General features: G+C 47.7%; 1 pseudogene across 1 annotated transcript; it reads right to left on the bottom strand.

Moving 5' to 3' along the window:
* Window positions 1-2,386: 2,386 nt before the first annotated feature.
* On the bottom strand, window positions 2,387-3,402 carry LOC308163085 (putative nuclease HARBI1; annotated as a pseudogene). Its single transcript has one exon. The product of its transcript is annotated as a putative nuclease HARBI1 (transcript).
* Window positions 3,403-17,750: the final 14,348 nt, after the last annotated feature.

Raw genomic sequence — 17,750 nt, forward strand, 5'->3', positions numbered from 1 at the left:
CCATACAACGAAATTTAGGAGGGGGGGCTCCCCTGGTGCTTGGAAAAAGACTAAAAACACGAGGGACAAGGGTAAAATAAAAAAGGGAAAAGAGCTGGTTTACATAAATAAAGGCTATGTACACTATCTACTATACTACTACAATAAAACACTGTGCTGTACTCTATGCTATGCTATAAATATCCTAACTTTTGAACCTTATGTACACAAGGGTTGTCATATTGCAATTTGCACATAGTATTGTTGCACATTCATTTAAAGTATTAATGCATTTTAACATTGAGACATATATTTTGTATTGACTATAAAATAGTATTAATGCATTTAAACATTGAGACAAGAAGCTGTCTTCTGTACCCGCTCTCCCAATATCTCAAACTGTGACCCCCCTCCCCAAGAAAAAGTTTCAGGCACAGGGTTTTTTTCCCACTTTAAGCCCTGGAACTGCATAATAGCATAGCGCTTATGACTTAACGCAGCCGGTTCTTAAAGGGAATGGCACCTGGCACGCTGATTGGGTTGATTGAGAAGACGCCCAAAACACACCCATGACTAATTTCTGGGCTTAGCGCCGGGTCTTAGGCGCCCACTACCGCACGCATAATAGCAAAGTGGCCTTGACCACGCCTCCACGTCTTAAGTTTAGATCTACCGCCTCGTCTTATTGCTTAAGACTTATGAAGTGCATAATAGGGCCCTCAGACGCTTAAATTAAGACACGAGTAGGCCTAAGTCAGACTAGTTAATCCTGGCTATTTAAGTGGCTTGCATGGACATGGCTTAAATTTGGCTTAGTTAGTCTGAGACTATGGAGTCCTGGAGTAAGCTTAATGAGAACACCTAGTTCAAGCCTCATTAGACTAAGTGGGAGCACAGGCTGTTGGTCCAATTGTGCTCATGAAAACCCGAAATGGAGTATAAAACACCATTGTTGCAGTGAATTTTGAGACAAGACAATGGCAGAGGCAAAGAGAATTCGCTCCAAAAATTATAGTGAGCATGAAAAAACACTACTAAAACAAATTGTATCAAACCATCCAGTCATTGAAAGCAAAATCCATACTGTTGCTATTGAACAGAAGAAAATATGTGCTTGGACTGCAATTGGCAATGAATTCAATGCAAATGAAGATGTCACCACAAGAACAGTACAACAACTGCAGGTGAGTTAATCTTCATTATTAGGCACAAAAATATGTGTTTGTTTCCTGTTGCCTATACCCTGCTTATTTATGCCCTACCCAAATTATTTCATGACATTTATGTCAAGTTCAATCTGTTTCTCTCATATCTGGCTCTCATATACTGTAACAATACTCCTGCTGCTTGTAGCATTCACATTGAATGAATATCCTGTTTTAAAACGATAGTAACCTATTTTAAGGGGCCATATGAATGTTAAACATGGTGGTAGAGTAAGATATGTTGCACAAAGGAAGATCCATACCTATGGGAGGGGGAAATAAATATAAAATAAAATCATTTCTCCACCATGACCTAAATTATCAGGAGACACACTTGTTTTTATTATGCCTTATCAGTACCAGTATTTCAGATTTCCCATATTACTATTTTTGTCACATCAAAAAAGAAAACTAATGAATGATATCTGCCTTCATAGGTTCTATGGAAGAACATTAAACTGGGATTTAAAAAAGAGAATGCAGCAAGCAGAAGAGAGCGATTTATTACAGGTGGTGGACCACCAATAAAGGACACATCTGATGAATTGGGTGACTTGCTGTCTGGTATAATAGAGCACCAGCAACCTCTGGATGGTATACCAGACAATGACCATTTGGACAGTGAACATGGAGAACTGAGCACAAATGGTAAATATACCTCAGGAAGTAAATTGGTTACAGGACCATATTAGTTCATTTGAGTTTGTAACAGTGGTCTTTTTTTTCCAGAGGAAACCAATCAAGAGCCAGTTCACAGCGAGCCTGAACCCTCCACATCTGCTATGGCACCCCTGGGAGATGAAGCTGCTACCATCCAACAGAGACAGAGACAAAAAAGATAACTACTGTATGCATGAAAAGTTAGCCAGAGAATTTCATAAAATAAAATAAATGCATATTTAAAAGAAGAACTTGAAATGAAAATGAGAATTCTAGAGGTTGAACTGGATATGAAATTGGGACAGAGGGCTATGCTCCAAAAAAGAATTCTGCATACCAGTAGCCATGGTGAATATGAAGAATTGTGAAAAATAAAAATAAATGTATTGTCATTTGGCATGTGAGTGTGAGTGAGTATTAATCATCACAAACTACATTTTAACCAGCCTTGGTTCACTCGTTTAATTTTGCTTTACATTATTGTAATTTTGTACAGAAACAGTATGCAAGCAAAACTATACCATAATGAATACATTCCATATTTAAATGCTGAAGTGCTGCACTGTGAAAGCAGCTCTGTGTGCAAGTCCTCGCTGGTCATTGGCTGCCTCTGCCATGGGCACATCTGCATCATCCTGATCTTCCATTGGCAGATCAGGACAGCCATGCTGCTTCAGGTAGTTGTGCAGCACAGCTGTAGCAATGATCACTTTGCAGCATCTTCTTGGCTTGAAACGAAGCGTATTTCGTAAGCACTGGAATCTACTTTTCCATACTCCAAACATACGCTCGACCATCCCTCTAGTACGGATATGAGCTCTGTTGTACCTTTGCTGCTTAGATGTGGTGTGAATAAATAGTTACTCTGACCATATCCACTATCACCAAGTAGTAGTCCACTATGTTGTCCTCTCTCAAATTGTGCACACAATGAAGAGTTGAGAAAAATCCTTGAATCATGGGTTGCACCTTTCCAACGGGCAACAATGTTTGAAAACTCCAAATTAGGAGTGCATACACCCTGAACATTGATTGAAAACCAGTTCTTACGATTCCTGTATTCCTCTGCATCAGGAGTTGATGGGCACTTGATGGGAACATGACATCCGTCTATACAGCCAATCACTCCTGGGAAGTGCCCATATTCATAGAATTGCACTTTATAGTTGGCTTGCCCAGCAGCATCAGGGAACTTGATGTAAAGACTCCTCAGTTCACAAATGGCACTGCAGACTTTGTGAACTATTCTACATACAGTTGGTTCACTGACACCACACAAATCACCAGTTTCACGATGAAAGATTCCACATGCCAAGAACCTCAAAGTGATCAGAACTTGCAGTTGATTGGACACAGGCCCTCCTCTTTGAGACAGAGAGGAAAGTCTAGGCTCAAGCAAAGTAATTATCTCCAATGCATTTTCCTTGTACATACGAAAGCGGTCTCGAAAAGTTATTTCATCAAACTGATTCAATGGATCACTCCTATCCAGCAGTATTCGTCTGGCTGGCCTTTGTCGTGCATGTTGGTCCTCATTTAGATATTCCAAATAGTCCATGCTCCCAAACAATCCAAGCTCAGTTTCACAAACAGTAGCCTAGCCTACTAAGCGGGAGTTAAACCTGCCTCCTTGGCAGATTAGTTTAAGCTTCAATTCAGTCCAATTTAGTCCTGGAGTAGCTCTAATCCTACATTTTGCAATCGGCTTTGTTTAATCCAGAACAGGCTTAATCCACGACTATTTTAAGCTACGTCTGTGCAAGTGAATTTCAGTTAAGCCAGCTCAAATAGCATTTTAGTCTGGGACTAGGCTTAAGCCTTGTCTCCGAAACCGGCCCTCTATAGGGCTCGGCGATATAGCTTAAAATTCATATCTATATTGACACGTGTTACGTTCTACATTCACTAGGGAGAATAAGAAGTAACAAAAGATACAGGTGTTATGTAATATGGGTATTTATTACATAAGGGTAAATTAAAAGTCACAATGGGTCAGATAAACACAGAATTAGAACTAACAAATGCCTCCTATTTCAAATAAACAATAAACTCATCCCGTGGATGGTAAAATAAACAATAACAATAAACAGGTTTCAAACATGGTATTACTTATCAAATATCACTAACACAGGTATCAAATAATTCACTAAACAAATATCACTACAAACAAATTAAACCACCAGCATGGCATAACAAAATGGTGGGAACTGTGTGAATGGATCACACAGCTCCTGATGGTTCTCTCTCCAGGTCTTTTGTAGGGTGTGGCATCTGATGATTGGTTGGGGGTTGATTATTGGCTGGTGATGATTGGCTGGAGATGATTGACCACTGCTGGAGTTGATTGGTAATTATCACAGGGGGGGGGGGGTGGATCCCCTGGACTGGACTTATGGCTGTTAAAAAGACATACACACAAATACACAGACACAGACAACCAGGCTACTCATATCCGTCACAACACGTTTGGGCCAAACACAATATACAGTGCCTATAGAAAGTCATCACACCCCTTCATTTTTTCCACATTTTGTTGTGTTGTAGAGTCAATTTAAAATTGATTAAATAAAAAAAGTAATTGTTGCTCATTTGTTGCTCATTTTAAGAGTGTTATTGCAAAGGGTATGAATGACACAAGGTATTTCTCTTTTTCAATTTTAATACATTTCACAGACATTTCTAAAAACTTGTTTTCGCATTATGGGGTATTGTGTGTGGACATTTTTTTTTATTTAGTACATTTTTGGAAAAAGTGTTATTATGCCACAGTAGTTTGGGGGCTCAAGAACACGACACCGGAGGCAGAATACTGTGTTAACCCCTTAGGGTATTTATTTACAGTGTAGAGAGGTGGAAAAACAGATATGATGAGCCCGGGGGTTTCAGCCCGGCGGGCTGGCGTTAGTGGCTGGCGTGGGCTGTAGGAGACAGAGAAACAGGGTGAGTCTCCACGGTAGGCCAGTACAAAAGATATGTGCACATCCAAAAAACCACGAGAGGATTTGTAAAAGGAAAAAATACAAATCACAAGTCACAAGAGAATTTGTATATGGGTAAATACAAATCACAAAAATAGTCATGAGAGCATAGTACACGAATGGTAAACAGCGGATACTTGCCAGGCCATTCTTAAGGAAGAACTGACGATGAATGAATGAAAGTCCATGGTAGATGTAGCCAGAGGGTTGATTCGGAGTGGAGACAGGTGTGCTGGTCTGGCTGTGGCTGGATAACTATCCAATTAACGTGACAAGCCTCACCTGCGGCGGAGAGCACGCTGTGCTCGAGTTGTGGGGGCGGGGGAGGGTGTGTGTGGAGGCCCAGCCGTAACACGTGTGATGACACACTGTAATGCTACACTGTATATCTCAGTATGTCCTGTATCAAACTTAATATAAAGTTCAAATACACTTTGCATCTACAATGTACACGTAATTTCTATTTGTTTTTGTTTTGAAAGAACAGGCCAACAGATATTGTTGTAATAAGACAAATTGTACAATAACAGTTTATTTAGTATCAGAGGCTAGTCTACCTTGTTTTGAGTTTTTCCCTAACAACGTAAAGTTGTTTCTTTGGGAACTCTATGGAATTAAATCAAGTTAAATGTGTGTGCCAGTTGTGACTAGGTCTTTATTACCAACATACTGGGAAAAAAATTTAAACCTTTAATTGAAGTATATTGCACCCCTGCATTTAATACTTCGTCCAACCTCCCTTGAATAGCAAGGAGTCTTCTCCTGTAACATCTAGTAAGGTTGGAGAATACAGAGCAAGGAATCTGAGACCATTCCTCTTTACAGCATCTCTCCAGATCATCCAGGGTCCTAGCTTAGGGCTTTCACACCGGCAAAGAACCGTTCCGGTTCTCGTTCGCGAACCAAGTATGGAACCGGCCGGCGCGTCCAGACCAAAACTCAATTGGTTCGGAGATTGAAAAGTTGGTTCGCAGCAGGAACCATAAAATAGTGGTTCTCAAGTGGGAACCAAAACGTAGAACAGTCACGTCGTCAGTGGGTGTGTCATATTCTAGGCTGCAGAGACCAGCAAGAAGGAAGGAGACCAAATGTAATGTAATCTATATCTAATCATTAGTGATAAAAAAATAATCAAAAGTTTCATTATTTTCTCTATCTTCCTCACATTCAGCAAACACACACGCATGCAAATTTCGTAAGCCAATTCTATTCCAGTAATGGAGCAGCTGTGAACGCGTGTAGAAAGTGTCTTTTGTTTTGTTTCATAGAAAATAGTGTTTATTTCAAATACTGTAGTGGAAGATCTTATCCTCTTTTCCAGTGAAGTAGCTGCCATCTAGTTGTGACATTTTTTATCCCGCCCCTTCATAACCCAGCGTTGATGACGCAGATGGTTCTGGTTACACTGGTATGAACGCGGGCTCGTTCGCCAGACAGCACCAACGTGGTTCATGAACGCGAATGCGAACCGGAACGGTTCTTTACCGGTGTGAAAGCCCTAGCGGAAGTGAATCTACAGCCCAATGTGTTGAGATGATTTTGCTTTTTATTTTCTCAACAACAAACATGCCATAACAGTCACTGTACAAGTCTCTGTATTGGATCAGACCTCATATGTATAGAATGTTGTTAGAAACATAGCTGGCATAGTTTGCTGGTAGTGTGTGAGCACTCTAAATGCGCAACAGAGTCACTCCATCCAAAACATATTATAAACAATGTTGTATATGTTGAAGTCACACAATGAAGCTGTTCTTCTTCGGCGTATGGGTAGTTGTTTTCCTCTCCACTCCACCAGGCTCGGGCCGAGGGGCTACCCTTTTACCACCCCGAGACCTGGTTGAGGGGCTCATCCGGGCTATATTTCTGGACACCCCTCCAGAAGCCACGTCATCGTCTCGTCATTTAATACCGACAGACAGACCATGCATCCCGTTGGGTGGGTGGTACACCGGGCAATCCAGGATAACATGGTCTGCGGTTTGGTCCTCTGCGCCACACTCGCACGACGCATTTGGGGCCAAGCCCCATCTGTGCATTGATGAGCGGAAACGCCCGACGCCGGTCCGGAGACGATTGAGCCTCACCCAGGATAGCCTTGGCAAGTCCATCCCGAGGGGCTCAGGGCCGGTGACTGGGATGTGGTCACGGAGTTTGGAGGTGTTAGCCTCCCACTCCGCGCGCCACATATAATCCGCCCATCCTGCCGCACTGATGTTAAGATCTCTGCATTGCTGCCTGAGATCCTGTGCGGCAGGCACAAATGGGTGTCTCGACTTGAGACGCTGGGAGGGCTCCGCTGTTATAGTGAGCCTATCATGGAGCAGATGGTTATTAAGCTCCACGGCCCGGCAGGCGAGACGTGCTGTGGCTCCCATGCGGCGGAGGCCTGCGGGCTGGATGCCTGCTAGGATGGGATGGTTGTCCACGGGGGTAGGACGCAGGCATCCTGTCACAATGCGCAAGGCTTCGTTTATAGGCGAGGCGATGAGGCGGGTGTGGGCACTGCGACACCATACTGGGGCGCAGTATTCACTAGTTGAATAAACGAGGGCTAGGGCTGCCGTGCGCAAGGTCCTTGCGCCGGCGCCCCAGCCCGAGCCAACCAGTCGCCTCATCAACACCACACGAGCTGTTAACTTCTTGCGCAGTGACTCGAGGTGTCGGCGAAACGTGAGCGTCCTGTCCAATGTCACGCCGAGATAGATTGGCTCAGCGGAACATGGCAGGGGAGTTCCATCTAGGTGTACTCTAAGCTCACATTTAGCCTCCCTGTTGTTAAGGTGGAAGGCAGCCGACACCGTCTTTGCCTCGCTAAGCTTCAATCTCCATTTCCGGAATTATCAAATCAAATCATCTAATCAAATTGTATTTGTATAGCGCATTTCTTACAAGATGCAAGTCAATGCGCTTCACATAGTGAACATTCTCAGTCAATCAATCAATCAATCAATACTGACAGAGCCGCAAGCAGGCAAAAGTAAAAACCTGTACACTATGTAGCCAGGAAAATTCCCTTGCAGCCCTCTATACATAGAGCGACTACTAGCCAGTTTGCCTACCAGGTGTGTTTGGTGACACTTGCTGCACGATCATACCCAATAACACCGCTCCTGTTGGCTCCGTCACAAGAGCACTGAAGGGTCTGCGTATGCTCCGTGCAGAGGTGTATGCAAACGCTGGAGTTAGCAATGTTATTGGAGAGTGGTTCGACTCTGTTTTTGGTAAATGGAAAAATCTGGCGATGTCTATGCTCTCTGCCCTCCTCATCTCTGCCACGGTGTTGATCCTGTTTGGCTGCTGCATTGTCCCTTGCATTAGAGGCCTGGCCCAGCGACTGATTACTACGGCCCTAACCAAGGTTGATGCTGGAACACAGATGCAATTACAAATGCTTATTGCTGAGCAGCAGCAGTCACTGTTAGAGGGTGAGGAGATCATGGATCATGATACAGGAGTTGAAGATATGTTGTGATTATGGAGGTTTGTGAAGGAATGGTGTAAATAAAGGCATTTGCGGTCTACGACCCATCTCACCATGTCTGGCTACAAATTCTCTGTAATGGTCATAATTTTGTTTAATGACCAAAGGGGGGATTTGTTGGGAATTTGTATTAAAATAACTAGAAGTGATAAATCATGTACTATGTGCTCATTTAAATAATATGTGACTGAGGTCAGTTGAGAACAATAGGAAGGTCACGCAAAGCCAAAAGAGAGGTTCTGTTTTTGAGCGACAAGAAGAAGACAAGCTCCTGACTAAAAGAACGTTTTATGATTCAAACTGCCTGTAAATTACTTATTTTTACCTATGTGCTAACAACCATTTTACACCTGCTGTTATGATATTCTATTTTTCTGTACTGATTTTATACTTTCATAACTAATGATTAATGATAAGTCTATTCTTCTATACTATATTTTAACTTGTAAATCGAATCCTAATATTACTGTGTAACTTCAATAGTTGTGTTTTCACAAGACATTCTGATAAGGACACTGACTCGCTCTGTGCTCACACAAGTACGGATATCACCATGACAACGGGAGGCCAGAAGGAGATAACACACAGAGAGGAGTGAAGGCCACATACCTAATTAAAACACTTGCTCGCAGCTGCAACGGATTTCGTACGGACAATTGGAAAACTACTAGATAGGGGGGGGGGGGGGAGGCACCACCCAGCCCCAAATGTTAAATCAAATGTATAAACACTATGTACCAAGGCTAAACGGGACTCTTGTTTGGTGGAGCTTCTGCAGTTAACTTGTTGACGGCTAGCTGAGACGGGCCTGCAGAGGTGAAACTAGATGGGACCACTTTTCCATGGAAATGAACTATTATTGCTTGCTGATGTGCTTGAATAAATATTATCTTAATGAACAGTTCAGTAGTGGTGCCTAATATTTGATTGGATCATATCATCTTAAGAAGTGATATCAAGGACGTCTCGTTGAGATTAAACGAACTCGCTTGTAAGTGACGACTCAATTAAATCGATTCTGGAGAAGTTGATCGCCTTACAAAATCGAGTGTTTACTTTGCTCCCGAGCAGGCAACACTGCCCAGGCGGGGTGCAGACTAGGGGGGGGGGGGGGGGGGGCGGGGTGCAGAGTAGGGGGGGGGGGGGGGGGGGTGCAGACTAGGGGGGGCGGGGTGCAGACTAGGGGGGGGGGGGGGGGGGGGGTGCAGACTAGGGGGGGGGGGGGGTGCAGACTAGGGGGGGCGGGGTGCAGACTAGGGGGGGGGGGGGGGGTGCAGACTAGGGGGGGCGGGGTGCAGAGTAGGGGGGGTGGGGGGTGCAGACTAGGGGGGGTGGGGGGTGCAGACTAGGGGGGGGGGGGGTGCAGACTAGGGGGGGGGGGGGTGCAGACTAGGGGGGGGGGGGGGGGTGCAGACTAGGGGGGGGGGGGGCGGGGTGCAGACTAGGGGCGGGGTGCAGACTAGGGGGGGGCGGGGTGCAGACTAGGGGGGGCGGGGTGCAGACTAGGGGGGGCGGGGTGCAGACTAGGGGGGGGGGGGGGGTGCAGACTAGGGGGGGGGGGGGGGCGGGGTGCAGACTAGGGGGGGGGGGGGGGTGCAGACTAGGGGGGGGGGGGTGCAGACTAGGGGGGGGGGCGGGGTGCAGACTAGGGGGGGGGGGGGGGGGGTGCAGACTAGGGGGGGGGGGGGGGGGTGCAGACTAGGGGGGGGGGGGGGGGTGCAGACTAGGGGGGGGGGGGGGGGGGGTGCAGACTAGGGGGGGGGGGGGGTGCAGACTAGGGGGGGGGGGGGGGGTGCAGACTAGGGGGGGGGGCGGGGTGCAGACTAGGGGGGGGGGGGCGGGGTGCAGACTAGGGGGGGGGGGGGTGCAGACTAGGGGGGGGGGGGGTGCAGACTAGGGGGGGGGGGGGGCGGGGTGCAGACTAGGGGGGGGGGGGGGGGCGGGGTGCAGACTAGGGGGGGGGGGGGTGCAGACTAGGGGGGGGGCGGGGTGCAGACTAGGGGGGGGGGGGGGTGCAGACTAGGGGGGGGGGGGGGTGCAGACTAGGGGGGGGGGGGGGTGCAGACTAGGGGGGGCGGGGTGCAGAGTAGGGGGGGGGGGGGGCAGACTAGGGGGGGGGGGGGGCGGGGTGCAGACTAGGGGGGGGGGGGGGGGGGGTGCAGACTAGGGGGGGGGGGGGGGCAGACTAGGGGGGGGGGGGGTGCAGACTAGGGGGGGGGGGGGGCAGACTAGGGGGGGGGGGGGTGCAGACTAGGGGGGGGGGGGGGGGGCGGGGTGCAGACTAGGGGGGGGGGGGGTGCAGACTAGGGGGGGGGGGGGGGGCGGGGTGCAGACTAGGGGGGGGGGGGGGTGCAGACTAGGGGGGGGGGGGGTGCAGACTAGGGGGGGGGGGGGGGTGCAGACTAGGGGGGGGGGGGGTGCAGACTAGGGGGGGGGGGGTGCAGACTAGGGGGGGGGGGGGGGGCGGGGTGCAGACTAGGGGGGGGGGGGGTGCAGACTAGGGGGGGGGGGGGGGGCGGGGTGCAGACTAGGGGGGGGGGGGGGTGCAGACTAGGGGGGGGGGGGGTGCAGACTAGGGGGGGGGGGGGTGCAGACTAGGGGGGGGGGGGTGCAGACTAGGGGGGGGGGGGGGTGCAGACTAGGGGGGGGGGGGGTGCAGACTAGGGGGGGGGGGTGCAGACTAGGGGGGGGGGGGGGGTGCAGACTAGGGGGGGGGGGGGTGCAGACTAGGGGGGGGGGGGTGCAGACTAGGGGGGGGGGGTGCAGACTAGGGGGGGGGGGGGGCTGCGCTTCATTGCCTCCGGGGAGAGCGACAAAAAGGGAAGTAATGAAAATTGTTTTGTGTACCGTGTGCAGACACGACAAGCATGACTGTCCACAACAGACAGCTTGCTGCACTTAATGATCATTGGGTTTTAGTTTGATTTGAGATACACCTATATAATTTATGCATATCTGTGTATCATTGGTGATTTGCATTCTGCTGCTATTGATACTATTGTTGATTGTTGTTGTTTTTATATCCTGCTGATTTTACATTACAGTTTACATTCTTGTGTTAGGTTTTCATATACTGTATGTTACTAGTTCATATGTTTATATGTTTATAAAAGTACACAGTTACATGCTAACTCCCCCCTGTCTATATACCCCCCTGTGAATAGGCCATATAGTGTATAGAAGTATACGTTTACATAATAGATACATTCTCAGATTCCTACCGATCACTTATCCCCCTATTTATGTCTATTTATGTCTCATTCTTGTTTTTTATTATCTTAGGACTGTGTTTTGATTGTTAGCACCTAGGGTTTGCATTTACATTTTGCTGTACCCGTTACAATGACAATAAAGATCATTCATGTTATTCCATTTGAATATTGATCTTGTATTCTGCTGCAAAAACAATGCCAATGTTTAATGAACCGGAACCCAAGAATTGTACTCTGTGTATCCCAGTGGCGGCTGGCCAATAGAGGGCGCTGGGGCGCCGCCCCCACCTTCACTTCCTAGTTGCGACTTGTAAAAGTTTTTTTTAAATAAACATTGTTTATTCACAAAATGCGGCTGATATTCTGTCGGCGCCTATCAGCATTCATTAAAAATCCATACAATAAACATTTTATCTGTGTGTGTGTAAAATTCACTGTTAAAATACATAGGGGAGGAGTCGGGGCGCCGGCCGAATGCAAGTCTATGAATGAATGAATGAATGGACTTTATTGTCATTGCTACAGTACAGGTACCAAACAACGAAATTTAGGAGGGGTGGCTCCCCTGGTGTTAGGAAAGGAAAAAAAAAAAAACTTTAAAAAAAAAATCACAAGAAGGGAAGGAGCTGGTTTACATAAATAAAGGCTATGTACACAATCCACTGTACTATACTGTACAGATCGACGACTAGGGTTGTCATATTGCACAATAGTATTGTTTCACGTTATTTAAAGTGTCACAGTTTGCAGGCTTGAAATGTACATGTTTGTGCCTCAGCACTACACCTGATTTTTTCAGTCCAGCAGCTGCCATACAATCCGTCCAGACTGTCCAGGGCCCAGAACTTAGGTCTTTGCTGTGTTCAGGGCCTGGACGGCCCTGTGGTAGAAGCTGTTCTTCAGTCTGTTTGTCTTAGCGGCCAGGGTCCTGAACCGCCTTTTCGAGGGCAGCCTGGTAAAGTGTACGTACCCAGGGTGGGTCGGGTCCCTGGAGATCTTGGAGGCCTTCCTGAGACAGCGTGTGTTGTACAGCTCTTCCAGAGAGGGGAGGGGGGCGCCGGTGATCTTCTGTGCTGTTCTCACGACTCTCTGTAGCGCATTTCTCTCCGCTGTTGTGCAGCTGGAGAACCAGTTGCAGATGCCGTAGGTGAGGATGCTCTCCACTGCGCCGCGGTAAAAGGTCACCAGTATCTCCTGCTTGCTGTGTTCCTTCCTGAGGACTCTCAGGGTGTATAGCCGCTGTTGTGCCCTCTTGATGGTGCCTTTTGTGTTGTCCTTCCAGGTCAGGTCATCCCGCATGTGCATCCCCAGGAATCGGAGGGTTGTGACTTGTTCAGCAGCAGGTTGTTAACCTTGCACAGCTTGCTCAGTTGCTCTACCTCATCCCTGTACGCCGCCTCGTCCCCCCCCGAGATACATCCCACCACGGTGGTGTCGTCTGCAAACTTTACGATGGAGTTGCTGGGGTGGACGGGGGTGAAGTCGTAGGTGTAGAGGTTGTAGAGGATGGGGCTTAGCACGCAGCCCTGGGGGGACCCAGTGCTGAGTCTGAGGGCTGTGGAGGTGTGGGGGCCCACCCGCACCCTCTGGGGGCGGTCGGTCAGGAAGTCCTTGATCCACACACATATAGAGTGTGATAGACCCAGGTCTAGTAGTTTGGTCACTAGCCTGTCTGGAAGGATGGTGTTGAAGGCGGAGCTGAAGTCCACGAAGAGCAGTCTCGCGTAGCTGTTTCCCCTCTCCAGGTGGGATAGAGTGGCGTGGAGAGTCGTCGCGATGGCGTCCTCTGTGGACCTGTGGGCTCTGTAGGCGAACTGGTATGGGTCCAGGTTGGGCGGGAGGCGTGTGAGTATGTGGGCCCGGACTAGTTTCTCGAAGCACTTCATGATGATTGGTGTGAGTGCCACCGGGCGGTAGTCGTTTAGGCAGCTCACCGTGCTTTTCTTCGGGACTGGGATGATAGTTGAGGTTTTCAGGCAGGGTGGGACGGTGGCCTGGGACAGGGACTGGTTAAAGATGTTGGTGAAAACCCCGGCCAGCTGGTCGGCGCAGTCTCTCAGCACCCGTCCCAGGACGCCATCCGGCCCCGAGGCTTTCCTGGGGTCCACCGCCTTCAGTACGCGTCTCACTTCATGCTCTGTGAGGGTGAGGCTGCTGAGAGCTGGAGAGAGTGGTGTTTGTGTTGCGGTTACCTCCGTTCGCCCCTCGTCGAACCGGGCGTAGAAGGTGTTCAGCTTTCCCACCAGCAGGGGGTCGTCCTCTGCGGCTGTGAGCCTGTTGGCTCTGAAGTTTGTCATCTGCTGAACGCCCTGCCACATCCGCCTGGAGTCGTTGCTCAGGAGGCATTCCTCAATCTTCTCTCTGTGGTCTGCCTTGGCCGCTTTGATTCCGCGCTTTAGGTTGGCCCTGGTGGAGCTGTACAGCGGTGTGCTCTTCCCTGCGAAGAAGGCGTTGTCCCTCTCGTTGATCAGTTTTTGGACCTTCCCAGTCATCCATGGCTTCGTGTTGGGGTAGACCCGGACCCGTTTGTCCACGGTGACTGAGTTGGTGCAGTTCACTATGTGGTTCAGAACCGACGACGTGTACTGTTCCAGGTCCTCATGCTCATATTCCTGCCATAGGGTGTCATTTAGGCAGATCTGCAGTGGAGCGGACCCTTTTGGCCAGGTTCTGACAGTCTTAGTGGTGATGGGAGCACTTTTCCCCATGGTAGTGTATGCAGGGATCAGGAGGATTGACACATGGTCAGACATGCCTAGATGAGCTAGCGGACTAGCCTTGTAAGCACGTTTGATGTTGGTGTATACCTTGTCCAGTGTTTTTTCTCCTCTTGTTGCACATTTCACATGCTGATAGAACTTGGGTAGTACTGCCTTCAGGTCGACATGAATGAAATCTCCTGCTATGATGTGAATAGCCTGTGGATCAGTGCTTTGTTGACCACTGATGGCGTCATATAGCCGCGCCAATGCTAGGCTACCGTCCGCGCTAGGCGCTATGTACACACATGTTATGAACACCGCGTTAAACTCCCTCGGGAGGTATGTGGGTCGGCATTTAACAGTCAAGTATTCCAGGTCTGGGGAGCAGTGGCTACTTTTTCGTGTTTAAGCACCAGCTATCCTTCGTCGATATTATGATCCCACCCCCTCTTGACTTGCCGCTGAGTTGCGTGCGGTCCGCCCGGTGTAGTGTCCGACCCTCCAAGCTAACTGCGGAGTCCACGATGGTGTCATTTAGCCAGGTTTCGGTCAGAATAATCACACAGCTATCTCCCACGATGTTATTTTTAGCAACTTGTAGTCTCAGTTCATCCATCTTGTTCGTCAGGGACCTGACGTTGGAAAGGAAAATACTCGGCAAAGCAGGTTTGTCAGGGCTCCGTCTTAGCCTAGCTAACAGGCCTCCCCGGCGGCCCCGTCGTTGCTTACGGTCTCGCCGCCGGCGTTTTCGCCTCAGGGAGGGGACTGAGTACCAGGATTCTCCCGGTACACGGGCGATCTCGTGATATATCCTGTTTTGCTTCAGGAACTCCGCTGTAACTGTCTTGTCGTTTTGCGTGCCGACTTCTAATAAGTCGAGCCTGCTGTAGGTACTATTTACACAACTGTTCCCTATAAGTACTAAAATAAAAGTGTACATACAAATGTACTTAAAAACACTAAGAAACACCAGCGTAGAAGCCGCTCCGAGCTTCGCGACTGAGCGCGACGCCATCTTGGAACGACGGCTATGGCACTGCAAATACTTTTGGCTTACACGTGAGCTGTAGCAGCGCTCCAATTGGCTGTCTTCTATTTCGCAAAAATTGCGCCCCGAGCATATTATAGGCTTACCTAGGCTGCAGCCTAGGGCCACTACCACTAGGGGTAGTAAAAATTAAAAAATGCCCTGAATATCCAAACGTGACGTTTTGCAATTTCCGGCTCCAAACCAGAAATTCCCTGCACCAGAGTACCAGTGTACTACAGCGGTAGAATGACAGTTTAATCGTTTTTTAGACTGGGATCTATTCATACAACAAGGGACACAGCAGCACTTTCCCGTTGTCCCCATATTGTCAGGGTATTTGAGCCTCGGAAAAGCGCTATATAAATATAATTTATTATTATTATTATTGCGGCATTTCGAAGACAGCGCCTCAGCCAACTTTGGACCCGGAAACGACAACAGGAGAGGAGAGCAATAGAGACAGAACTGAGGTGATAACAAACAGTTCAGTATGACAGAGACAACTAATAGAAAGACAACTGTATGATTATAGAGTTTACATGTTCAAGGAAATATTGTATGATAATAGAAAGGTACACTTTAATTTAATTAAAGAAGTAACAAAGAACACATTTATTATCACAATTGCATTGTGTTCCATGTCTTTCTCCATTTGAATAAATAATGCCTAGTTGAATGGCTAAACAAGACAACTGTCTGGACAGTACTATATACAGTATATTCTCATGCTAAAATCGACTGTAAATCCAGATTTTAAAGTTGATATTCTTCCCCGTGGAGCATGCCCCCATAACCTGTGCCCCACCCAAAATGTTTAGCACCAGCCGCCACGGGTACAAACACAATACTACTTTGCTAACTTCACCATCGGTATACGGTCATTTTGAGCCCTGAACCACCGCGCTGACACCCCGAGAAGTTATGATTTTAACCGTAAACTCAATGAACCGGGAGTTCACCCGCTACTGCAAGCGTATCTATAACGAACGCGGAGATTGAATGAGCCCCGCGTCAGTCAGCCTTTCCGTAGAAATACGTCGCACCGTTATATATCTAACGTTACATGTTTTAAGGCTGATCTGTGCGTGATAGTGCTGCATTATGTTGATCTATTTATATCGATCTATTCTTGCCAATTCCTTATTACCAGTGGAAAGGGGGAAGACTAAAACACTTTGAATGGGATAGATAGGACTTCCGTTCAATGGAGGAAGCATGATACTCGCAAGTTCATCTCGCTTTTCCTCCCGTTGATGTATTAAACAATCTAAGCAATCTAATCAGAGCAGTTGTTATTGTGTAATATTATTGATGGATGTGCCATTTTTGATGGAGAGCAGTGAGCGGATGACTTGATGTGAGCATGTATTTGACTAATGCCGATAGTCTTGCTCCGAAACCGGAGCTGTCTACAGCGGATTCCACAACGTTCCTTCAAACTACCGTAATTCATGAACTATATGCCCAATCTAAAACATTCAAACAGTTTCTGAAAGCAGAGAAGTTGCACTTTTTGAACAGTTGAACTTTTTTAGGCTTATTACGGTAGTTCACCAACAAAAAAAGCACAGTGCTCAACGTGTCAGGAGACACGCATTTCCCCCCGCTGATCTGTATAGCGGGGGGGGGGGGGGGGAATCTTATGACACGTAACTCCTCCTTGTCCCGGGTCGCTCCGTATAATGGAGAAGCGTTTCTGAAAGTACGGCACGGCTTGGCTACAAAGTCGACCCGGGCTAGCCCTGTAGTGGAAAAGCACCAATGTTGTGTCTATGAGGCATTGGTGAGTTTTGTGAAGATAAAATATATTCAGATTAACTGCCTGTTAAAGATTTGAGAGGTCTTTATTCCAGGAAGACAAAGTCATCAAGATCAACAGTAAGTTTGGACAAATACATTCAGAAGGTGTCAACCAAACGCAGATAAACGTTCAACACCCAGTTCATATGTATTCTTTTTTATACAATCAGTCGGTGTTATAGATCAAAATTGATTCCTCAAGTTTCTAACACTCTCACCATCAAGGCATATATACTGAAAAATGTATTGTACTTTGCTGATGGGACAGTTCAACTCACTGTGGACAGTCCAGTTAGAACTATGATGTTCTTAGGAGATGGGTTCCCATAACCAGGCCTTGTTACCATTTAGGGTTCTTTAATGAGCTTGTGAATTTGTGGTTTCTGTAAACATATCAAATATACAGATCTCTATAATAAACCTAAAATAATATACTCTCTACCTAGGTGCATACTGTCCACGAGGCTAAGGCATGCACCTTCACGTGTAACACGCATGTGCATTAACACGCATGTGCATTAGTACGCATGCACCAGTGTCCAATGATAGCTCAACCTCCCCAACTGACGAAACATTAGAATAAGTGGATTCTAATACACAGCAAATGCCCCTTGATTATCATTACACAGTTCTAACTTGACAATAATATCTAACAGAAAAGGTGATCCATAGACTGTGTAAACATCTTATATACATAGCT

Source organism: Nansenia antarctica (genome assembly GCF_963989245.1).
Source record: "Nansenia antarctica genome assembly, chromosome: 7".
NCBI classification, from domain to species: Eukaryota; Metazoa; Chordata; class Actinopteri; order Argentiniformes; family Microstomatidae; genus Nansenia; species Nansenia antarctica.